Consider the following 11,787-nt stretch of genomic DNA (forward strand, 5'->3'; position numbering starts at 1 on the left):
TGTCTGCGTGGGTTTCCTCCGGGTGCTCCGGTTTCCTCCCACAGTCCAAAGATGTGCAGATCAGGTAAATTGGCCATGCTAAATTGTCCGTAGTGTTAGGTAAAGGGGTAAATGTACAGGAATGGGTGGGTTACGCTTTGGCGGGTCGGTGTGGACTTGTTGGGCTGAAGGGCCTGTTTCCACACTGTAAGTAATCTAATCTGTAGAAATGGCACATGATTTCTGGTCTGAATGCCAGTGCAGTAATTGCTTACAGTCACAGTAAAATGAAATGCTTTTCATTGACACTTCTGAGTAATTTACACACTGTTAAAACATAGAGTTACCTGGTAAGATTGGAGGTTCAGTTGATATCCAATCCTGGGAATCTTTCTACACATTGGCCCAATCAGGAACAATATCCAGTAAACAAATTGCAGTTCTTTTTGTCATGTGTGATCTCTCAATACATATGGAAATTAAAGATGTAAAAGGGAAACAAAGAGCACAATATCATACAGCAGTTATTAAAAAATGGCTTGATGCTCCATTAGAGAAAGGCATAATAATTATAATTATACATCAGTCAGTTCTAGACTATTTACGCTACGTATTATGGAACAGAGCAGACCCCCACAAACTGTTTTAAGAAGGTAGCCTAGACCCTAATGTTTTCTTACTTTAACAGCATATGTGACTTGCTGTGTTCCTGATGTAATGCGACTGGTCCAATTACTTGAAATTAAGCAAAATACAATTTATTTAAACATTATAGTTGAAATACAACCAAAGAAAGAGGAATTTAGAATAACTTAACTCGTGGGTGGCATGGTGGCACAGTGGTTAGCACTGCTGCCTCATAGCGTCAGAGACCCGGGTTCAATTCCCGCCTCAGGCGACTGACTGTGTGGAGTTTGCACATTCTCCCCGTGTCTGTGTGGGTTTCCTCCGGGTGCTCCGGTTTCCTCCCACAGTCCAAAGATGTGCAGGTCAGGTGAATTGGCCATGCTAAATTGCCCGTAGTGTTAGGTAAGGGGTAGATGTAGGGGTATGGGTAGGTTGCACTTCGGCGGGGCGGTGTGGACTTGTTGGGCCGAAGGGCCTGTTTCCACACTGTAAGTAATCTATTAAAGAATGGAAAAAAATAACAGATACATTAACTGTTACAAATGAACTGTTCCAATATAGTAACATCCTATAAACACACACCCTGAGCAAAAAGGCAAATTCAGAAAAGCAGACTTGTTCCTCAAGCAACCCAGCATCAGAGTGAGCCCCCAGCTTCTAGCTATAACCAAGAGTGAAGGAAAAGATAGCTTCTACTTCCTCAAGCTTACAGCTAAACCGAAAATCTAAAAAAACCTGGGAATCCTGGTCTGTGAGAGGTGGCGACACCCAGCCACGCTGCCTCTATTGCTCCGACTTTAAAAAAACCCCAAGGCCTCACAAGCTGCTTCCTCCAGTGGTTTTGGTAGGCTGCTCTGTGTCTCTGCCTTACAACCTCTCTTCAAAAAGAACCAGGACACAATAATCTCTTAAAGCCACAGCATCATCACTATGCTGTTTTCTCCAACAACTTTTATTTACGCATCGCCTTCAGTTTGGGTGAGACATCCTTCATGCTGCCACATACATTCAGGGTGAGAGGGGAAAGACATAAAAGAGACCTACGGGGCAACGTTTTCACACAGAGGGTGGTACGTGTATGGAATGAGCGGCCAGAGAAAGTAGTGGAGGTTGGTACAATTACAGCATGTAAAGGGCATCTAGATGGGTACATAAATAGGAAGGGTTTAGAAGGATATGGGCCAAGTGCTGGCAAATGGGATTAGATTAGCTTCAGAAATCTGGGCAGCATGGACGTGTTGGACCGAAGGATCTGTTCCTGTGCTGTATATCTGTATGACTCTATGCTGCAACAGGAATGTTATCAAATAACATTTGACATGAAGCCATATTGGGTACAATTAGGGTCAAAGAGGCTGGTTGTAAGAGGTTTCTTAAAGGAGAAGAAACCAAGAGGGGAAGAGGATGATAAAGAGATGGAAAGGATGAGGGACAAGATCTCAATTGCTCAGCTCCAAGGCAGTTGGAGCGAGATGAGGAAAGAGGAATTTTCAAAAGGCCAGAGGTGGAGGATAATTCAGTGGGTGTGGGCTATACGAAGCTACAGAGATAAGGAGCGTGGGGTTGTGGGGAGTTTTGAAAATAATTGCAAGAATTTTAATACTGACCAAGAACACGATCTGGTCATCAAGATGATGGGTGATTGGGATTAGATGTAAGATCTTTAAAAGTTTATTCAAGAGATATGAGCATTATTGCCTATCCCAGATTGTCATAGTCATAGAGGTGTACAACATGGAAACAGACCCTTCGGTCCAAATCGTCCATGCCGACCAGCTATCCCAACCCAATCTAGTTCCATCTGCCAGCGGCCCATATCTCTCCAAACCCTTCCTATTCACATACCCATCCAGATTCCTCTTAAATGTTGCAATTGTACCAGCCTCCACCACTTCCTCTGGCAGCTCACTCCATACACATACCACCCTCTGTGTGAAAACGTTGTCCCTTAGGTCTCTTTTATATCTTTCTCCTCTCACCCTAAACCTATGCCCTCTAGTCTTGGACTCCCCCATCCCAGAGAAAAGACTTTGCCTATTTACCTCATCCATGCCCCTCATAATTTTGTAAACCTCCATACGGTCACCCCTCAGCCTCCGTTGCTCCAGGGAAAACAGCCCCAGCCTGGTCAGCCTCTCCCTAAAGCTCAAATCCTCCAACCCTGGCAATATCGTTGTAAATCTTTTCTGAACCCTTTCAAGTTTCACAACATCTTTCCGATAGGAAGGAGACCAGAATTGCATGCAATATTCCAACAGTGGCTTAACCAATATCCTGTACAGCTGAAACATGACCTCCCAACTCCTGTACTCAATACTCTGACCAACAAAGGAAAGCATACCAAACGCCCATTGTCCTTGGGAATGTGACAGTAAGTCACCTTCTCAAATCACACAGTCTCTATGCTCTATCCATTACCTCCCATTGTCTTTCTCAGTGGTAGAGGCTGTGGGGTTTAGTCGGTGTTTTCAAAAGAGGTTTTGCAAGTTTTTCCCATGCCATATGGGGAATTATATAACTCGTTACATTTATCATGCAAGTGTCAGCGAAACAAGAGATATAAATTTCTGGATGGTAGGTTAGCTCGCTGAGCTGGAAGGTTTGTTTTCAGATGTCTCGTCACCATACTAGGTAACATCATCAGTGAGCCTCCGGTTAAAGCACTGGTGGTATGGCCAGCTTTCTATTTATGTGTTTAGGTTTCCTTGTGTTGGTGATGTCATTTCCTGTTCTTTTTCTCAGGGGGGGTGATAGATGGGATCGAACTCGCTGTGTTTGTTGATAGAGGTCTGGTTGGAATGCCATGCTTCTAGGAATTCTCGTGTATGTCTCTGTTTGGCTTGGCCTAGGATGGATGTGATGTCCCAGTCAAAGTGGTGTCCTTCCTCATCTGTATGTAAAGATAGCAGTGAGAGTGGTTCATGACTTTTTGTGGCTAGTTGATGTTCATGTATCCTGGTGGCTATTTTTCTGTCTGTTTGTCCAATGTAGTGTCTGTTACAGTCTTGCAAGGTTTTTTGTTAATTACATTGGTTTTGCTTGTTGTCTGTATAGGGTCTTTCAAGTTCATTAGCTGCTTTTTTAGTGTGTTGGTGGGTATGTGGGCTACCTTGATGCCAAGGGGTCTGAGTAGTCTGGCAGTCATTTCTAAGATGTCTTTGGTGTAGGGGAGAGTGGCTAGGGTTTGTGGACATGTTGTATCGGCTTGTTTGGGTTTGCTGCTGAGAAATCGGTAGACTGTGTTCATTGGGTACCTGTTCCTTTTGAATACACTGGATAGGTGCAAATTTCTTGACACCTCACTGAGTTTAAATGCTTCTTGATTAAAATGGTAATTCCTAACCAGCAGCTTGTAGAGATTGGTCTGGGCCTGTCAGGTGATCATTGGACAGATATATCAGTTGGTCAGTCAGATTGGATCATTGGACTGATATATACTTCTTAGTCATTGGATTTAGAGTCACAGAGGTACACAGCATAGAAACAAACCCTTTGGTTGAACTCATTCATGGCGGGCAGATATCCTAAATTAGTCTAGTCCCATTTGCGAGCATTTGGCTCTTCCCATTCAAATGCCTTTGAAATGTTGCAATTGTATCAGCCTCCACTACGTTCTCTGGCAGCTCATTCCATACACGTACCACCCTGTTTATGAAAACGTTGCCCCTTAGGCCCCTTTTATATCTTCCCCCTCTCACCCTAAACCTATTTTCTTCAGTTTTGGACTCCTCTACCCCGGGGAAAAGACCTTGGCTGTTCACCTCATTTACTTATCCTTAGACATCCAACTCCATCAGTCTCTTGGCTTTCATTGGCATATCCACTTCATAAGCTGTGAATTGAGTTTCACAAGTTTACACTGGGTTTGTTGTCTCTTGGGTTTCTGCTCTCCTAAGCTTCTGTTTAAAGACCGGGACCCCTTGTACTGACTCACATCCCCTGACATTCTAAAAAACTGATGCCCAAGACACTATCAATAGTCTGGGGGCTTTTATTGACAAACAATTTAATTGAAACCACCGCATAAATACTGTCATTACAAAAGCAGGTTAATATCCAGTGACTCTGCAGCAAGTAACTCATTGCTTGATTCCCCAGAGCTTTCCTACAATCTATAACAACCCCATCAGGATTGGGATTAAATATGCTCCATTTGTCTGGATGAGTGCTCTATTCAAAATGATCAGCACAATCCTGGACACAGCATATCGTTTTCTCAGTATCCCATTTACTATCTTAAACATTGAATTCATCCCAATAGGCCATAAACTATAAGACATAGGAGCAGGCCATTCAGTCCACTGATTCTGTGCTGGCATTCAATTAGTTCAGAGCTGATGTAATAATCCTCAACTCCATTTTCCTGCCTGAGGGATCAGTCGTACACATTATCTACAGGATGTGAGGCTGGGAATCACAAAGGTTTCTTCGACAGCAACTATGAACCTGTGACCTCTCCCATCCAGAAAGTGAAGGACAGCAGATGGTGGGGAACACTGCCACCTTCAGGCTGTTCCCTGAGTCACACACCGAACCTGGAACTCTCTCACCATTCCTTCACTGTCTCTGGGTCAACAATTTAGGACTCTCACCCTAATAGCCCTGTACTCTGAATGTACCGACATCAGATCGACTGCAGTGATTCAAGAAAATAGCTCACTGCCACCTTTTCCAGGGAGACTACAGGAAGGCATCAAGTTCTGGTCTTTACAGCAAAGTTCATTTCCCATGAAAGCAGAATCAAAACCCTCTCAGAAGCTGGTTTGTAGCACACTGTTACTTACCAATTTGCTCACAATGGGATCATACATTCTCCCACAAAGGGAGTTCTGAGTAAGTTAGATACAAATGTAATGCTGGTGAACCAACAATTGCTATTGCCACTTAACCCCGTGACTATTTATTTCCACTGTCATTCCTGACGGTGAAGAGAAACAGGAATTCACGCCATCGGCTGGTACATGTGCTGTTCCAGCTGCTGACATCACTGACTCCCAGCCACCTCAGTCCCTCTCACTCACTGCCCCATACCCAATCCCTCACTGCCCATTCACCAACCACTCACTGCCCCATACCCCAACACCTCATTGCCCCCTATCCCAACACCTCACTGCCCCATACCCAATCCCTCACTGCCCCATTATCCAACCCCTCACTGCCCCATACACACACCCCTCACTGCCCCATACCCAATCCCTCACTGCCCCATACCCCAACCCCTCACTTACCCATACCCAATCCCACACTGCCCCATACCCAATCCCTCACTGCCCCATACCCACATCCCTCACTGCCCCATACCCCAGTCCCTCATTGCGCTATACCCGAGTCCCTCAATGTGCCATACCCCAACCCCTCACTGCCCCATACCCAAACACTCACTGCCCCATACCCCAACCCCACATTGCCCCAAACCCAATCCCTCACTGCCCCATACCCCAACCACTCACTGCCCTATACCCACACCCCTCACTGCCCCATACCCAGTCCTTACTGCCCCATACCCCAACACCTCACTGCCCTCTACCCCAACCCCTCACTGCCCTATACCCAGTCCCTCACTGCCCCATACCCCAATCCCTCACTGCCCCATTATCCAACCCCTCACTGCCCCATACACACACCCCTCACTGCCCCATACCCAATCCCTCACTGCCCCATACCCCAACCCCTCACTTACCCATACCCAATCCCACACTGCCCCATACCCCAACCCCTCACTGCCCCATACCCCACTCCCTCACTGCCCCATACCCCACTCCCTCACTGCCCATCACCAATCCCTCACTGCCCCATACCCAATTCCTCACTGCCCCATTCCCCAACCACTCACTGCCCCATACCCAAACCACTTACTACACCATACCCCAACACCTCACTGCCCCCTGCCCCAACCCCTCACTGCTCTATACCCCAATCCCTCACTGCCCCATTCCCCAACCACTCACTGCCCCATACCCAAACCACTCACTGCCCCATACCCCAACACCTCACTGCCCCATACCCAGTCCCTCACTGCCCCATACCTTAACCCCTCACTGCCCCATACCCACACCCCTCACTGCCCCATACCCAATCCCTCACTGCCCCGTACCCCAACCCCTCACTGCCCCATACCCCACTCCCTCACTGCCCATCACCAATCCCTCACTGCCCCATACCCAATTCCTCACTGCCCCATTCCCCAACCACTCACTGCCCCATACCCAAACCACTTACTACACCATACCCCAACACCTCACTGCCCCCTGCCCCAACCCCTCACTGCTCTATACCCCAATCCCTCACTGCCCCATTCCCCAACCACTCACTGCCCCATACCCAAACCACTCACTGCCCCATACCCCAACACCTCACTGCCCCATACCCAGTCCCTCACTGCCCCATACCTTAACCCCTCACTGCCCCATACCCACACCCCTCACTGCCCCATACCCAATCCCTCACTGCCCCGTACCCCAAGCCCTCACTGCCCCATACCCCAACCCCTCACTGCCCCATACCCAGTCCCTCACTGCCCCATACCCCAAACCCTCACTGCCCCATATCCAGTACCTCACTGCCCCATATCCCCACCCCTCACTGCCCCATACCCCAACACATCACTGCCCCCACTCCAACCCCACACTCCCCCATACCCCAACCCCTCACTGCCCCATAACCCAACCCTCACTGCCCCATACCCCACTCCCTCACTGCCCTATACCCAACCCCTCACTGCCCCATACCCAGTCCTTACTGCCCCATACCCCAACACCTCACTGCCCTCTACCCCAACCCCTCACTGCCCTATACCCAGTCCCTCACTGCCCCATACCCCAAACCCTCACTGCCCCATACCCAGTCCCTCACTGCCCCAAACCCACACCCCTCACTGCCCCATACCCCAACCCCTCACTGCCCCCACTCCAACCCCTCCCTGCCCCATACCCCAACCTCTCACTGCCCCATAATCCAACCCTCACTGCCCCATACCCAGTCCCTCACTGCCCCATAACCCAACCCCTCACTGCCCCATACCCCAACCCCTCACTGCCCCATAACCCAACCCCTCACTGCCCCATACCCCAACCCCTCACTGCCCCATACCCAATCCCTCACTGCCCCATACCCACACACCTCACTGCCCCATACCCCAACCCCTCATTGCCCCATAACCAGTCCCTCACTGCCCCATACCCCAGTTTCTCACTGCCCCATACCCCAACCCTTCAGTGCCCCATTCCCCAAAACCTCATTGCCCTCTATCCCAACCCCTCACTGCCCATTACCCAACCCCTCACTGCCCCATTCATGGTAGATGGATCCAAATCGATGTGTCAGTTGATAGAGTTCCAGTTAAATGACATTTCTCCAGGAATTCTTGTGTGAGTCCCTGTTTGGCATGACCTAGGATGGGTGTGTTGTCCCAGTGCCAGTGTTCGTACCAGAGGCAGTAATGCAGAGACTTGAACAAACAGCTCTGCCAACCATCCAACCCAAACTTTGGGTCCCCTACGTGAATGGAACCTTTGTCATCACGAAACAAAACAATTTAGAGGAAACCTTCAAGACTATCAATAATATCCTTACTGGCAGAAGATTTACAAAAGAGAGGAAAACAACAACAAACAGCCATTCCTAGATGTCACAATAGAGCGAACAGCCAATGGGAACCTTCAAACCAGCATCTACAAGAAAACAACATATACGGAACAAATACTGAACTACAGAAGCAATCATCCCAACACCCACAAATGAAGCTGCATGAGAACATTGTGTCAACAAGCCAGCACACACTGCAGCACAGAGCAACTACTCAGAGCAGAGGAAAATCACTGATACAACGTACTCAAAATGAACGGGTACCCAATGGACACTGTCCGCTGATTTCTCATCAACAAACTCAAACAAGATAAAACATGCTCAGAAACTCTAGCCACTCTCCCCGACACCAAAGACATTCCTGGAAATGACTGCCAAACTACTCAGACCCCTGGGTAACATGGGAGCCCACAAACCCACCAATACACTAAAACAGCAGCTAATGAACATAAAAGACACAGTCGAGATAACAAGCAAAACAAATGTCATTAACAAAATACCTTGCAAGAACTGCAACACTACATTGGACAAACAGGCACAAAAGTAGCCACCAGGGTACATGAACATCAAGGAGACACAAAGAGACATGACCCACTATCATCAGTATCCTTACATACAGATAAGGAAGAACACAACTTTGACTGGGACAGCACATCCATCCTAGGACAAGCCAAACAGAGATAGACACAAGAATTCCGAGAAACAACTGGAATTCCATCAACAAACACATAGATTTGGATCCCATCTACCACCCTCTGAGAAAAAGAACAAGAAGTGACACCAGCAACACAGGAAATTGCAACACCAACACAGGAAATTACATCACCAACCCAAGGAAACCTAAACACATATACGGAAAGCGGAACATAACACCAGCGCTTCACTGGAGGCTCACTGATGGTGTCACCTAGTATGAAAATAAACCTTCCAGCTCAGCGAGCAAACCTACATCCACAGCTGAATAAAATTAGAATCAAGAGCCATGTAAGGACAGGACCAGGTGGGAAAAGTAACTGTTTTCAGACAGGGTGAAATTGCAATGGTGAGGCCGTACTGGAGAGCAGAGGAGAGTAGAGAGAAGAACAGATACAGTTATTGTTACAATCCACGACAGAATGTCTCTTGACAGGGACTTCCAAGGTCAGATTGGCAAAAGTGAAGAATTATAATCATTAGCAACTGTCATGGCTGAGAGGGAGAAATAAATTGAATTATTTTTACTGTTCTTCTCCTCAATCTATAACAGAGACTGTTCGTAATTATCTCTCTGTTTTTTTATTTCCCTTTAAAGATAGATTATGATGAGTTGCCCCCAAATCCTGTTTATGAAGTACCATTTAAAATAACCAACAGCAAATTCTTTATAATTAGCAGAAAGTTGGGTTTATTACTGCATGCAAAACACAGAGCAACGGCCCATGGAACATCAATGCATCCAAGAGAGAAAGAATACAGAAAGGTAATGTAAGACATTAAAATCAAAGATATCAGTATTAGTTCACGTGAATTCAAATGTCCACTAAGTCAGTGTCCAATTGAAGCTCTTTCTGTTGGCTGTGCACAGAAATCCCTCTCACCGAAGCTCAGATGCAGTTGAATTTCTGGTGAAGATGTGATAGTTATCAACTGGGAATTAGTTCACTTCAGAGGCAAAACACAGCTTTCTTCCAGAAAGCAGACTCCTGAGAAATGTTAGATCAGTTGCAGGTAATTAGCTAAGCCTGGGGCTGTTTATGAGGTGCCCCATATGGTGTCACAAACAGACGAACAAAGAAGTCCAAGTTGAATAAAGAAAGGTGGTTCAGACAAGCCAACAGCTTCCATCATTTGGTTAGAGACACTTAACAAACAAGATCAATCGATTCCCCTGATCAGAAACCATTGTGTTTTGTAGTGGATAACTCTGAAGACATTTGCATTAAGGTCAGGTGACAATGGTTTTAATGGTCTCCTTTGTTCAGAACTGACAGAGGTAAATGTCCCATTAACAAACTGCTTTGCATTGGCTTGGCTGGAATGTTCATAAATGACAAGGAGTGTCATATTCCAGAATGTCATTATTTCACATTTGTCCTAGTAATTGCAGGAAATTCCTGGAGGAAATTAATTTGTTAATGAGATTGAGACCCACAATGTCACTACCACCTGGAAAATCATTTAGAAATCAGAGATTTATATCTTGATCACATTTGTACTTTGATGTGCGGGTTTTTTGGGGCCAGGGTGGAGTTTAATCATAGTCTATTTCTCAGAAGTTATGATTTGGAGGAGCTGGTGCTGGACTGGGGTGGACAAAGTTAAAAATTTGCTCCAGGGTTATAACAGAGCCTTACCATTAGCAGTCAATAGGCTTCCAGCCACTAGAATTCCCTTTAACCAAGCTTTTGGTCACATCTCCTAATGTTCACTACTAGCTGCTGTCAATTCTTGTCCAATCAATTCCTATGAAACACCTACAAATGTCTTTCTAAATTATAGACCCTGTATTGGAGAGGCACAGATACATTGAAGGGTTGTGGAGTGAAGGATACAGATAGTGAAGGGCAAGGGCAGAGAGAGATCTGAGAATAAGGGTTAGAATTTTAACAGTGACACTGATTAACAAAATCCAGTGTAAGTCAAAGAGCACAGGACTGAGAGGTGAACTGAATTTGGTGTAAATCAGAATAAAAGCATCTGGGGTTTGGATGAATTGAAGATGTTGGAAGATACAAGGTGAAAGGCTAGCCATGAGTGTGCTGGAACAGTGCAAACCAGAAGGCACTGACATAGATGACAGTCTCAGCAGATGAGCAGAAGCTCAATTGGGTGAGTCAGGCAGTGGCAATAGGAGTACAGAGCTTAGCACATATGTGCAGGCAAAAGCTCAGCTTGGAGTCAAATACAACACCTGGATTGAGAAGAGTACAGTTTGGTTTCACAGTCGTCAGGGAGAGGGAAGGAATTGGTTGCTCTGAATTCAAGATTATGGCCGAGCCCGCAATATTTTGGACACCACAATACTGAGCAGGAGAAGAGCTCTGTCTTCCAGTATTGCAATAAATCTGACAAGTTAAAGACAGTGGTGGGATTGGGAAACATTCTGCTGAGGTACACCGAGTTGCTTTCAGTGTATAAGTGGAATTTAACAGTATTTGTCAATGTTATCACCATGGGGCTTCAAGTAGATTAGAAATAGGTGGGGGAGGGGGGAAAAGCCAAGTACAGACCCTCAGGGAACACCAGAAATCCTTGTGCTGGAATGGAATTGAAGCCATGAAAGGTAATTCCTTCCAATAAATATAGTTGGGGTAATTCTATGTAACACTGCATTCCACCCTCAGGAAGGATGTTGAAATAATGGATCGGGTACTACCTGCTGTCGAAGAATATGTGTGCACAGAATGACTTGAAAAATTGGATCAGTTTATATTGTGATAATGAAGATTATTCAGTAATTTGTGTTTATGATCATGGGAACAAAATGGACATAGATGCACAACTACATTAGATCAGGCAAACGCTTAAGGCAAAGTTTGTGAATTTGGGAGTGCATCAAATTCTGGGTTTGGCATGTTAACATTCCAGAAGTGTTTAGCTGGTTGGTTGAATGAAATG

This window comes from Chiloscyllium punctatum, chromosome 24 (assembly GCF_047496795.1).
Source record: "Chiloscyllium punctatum isolate Juve2018m chromosome 24, sChiPun1.3, whole genome shotgun sequence".
In the NCBI taxonomy this organism is placed as follows: Eukaryota; Metazoa; Chordata; class Chondrichthyes; order Orectolobiformes; family Hemiscylliidae; genus Chiloscyllium; species Chiloscyllium punctatum.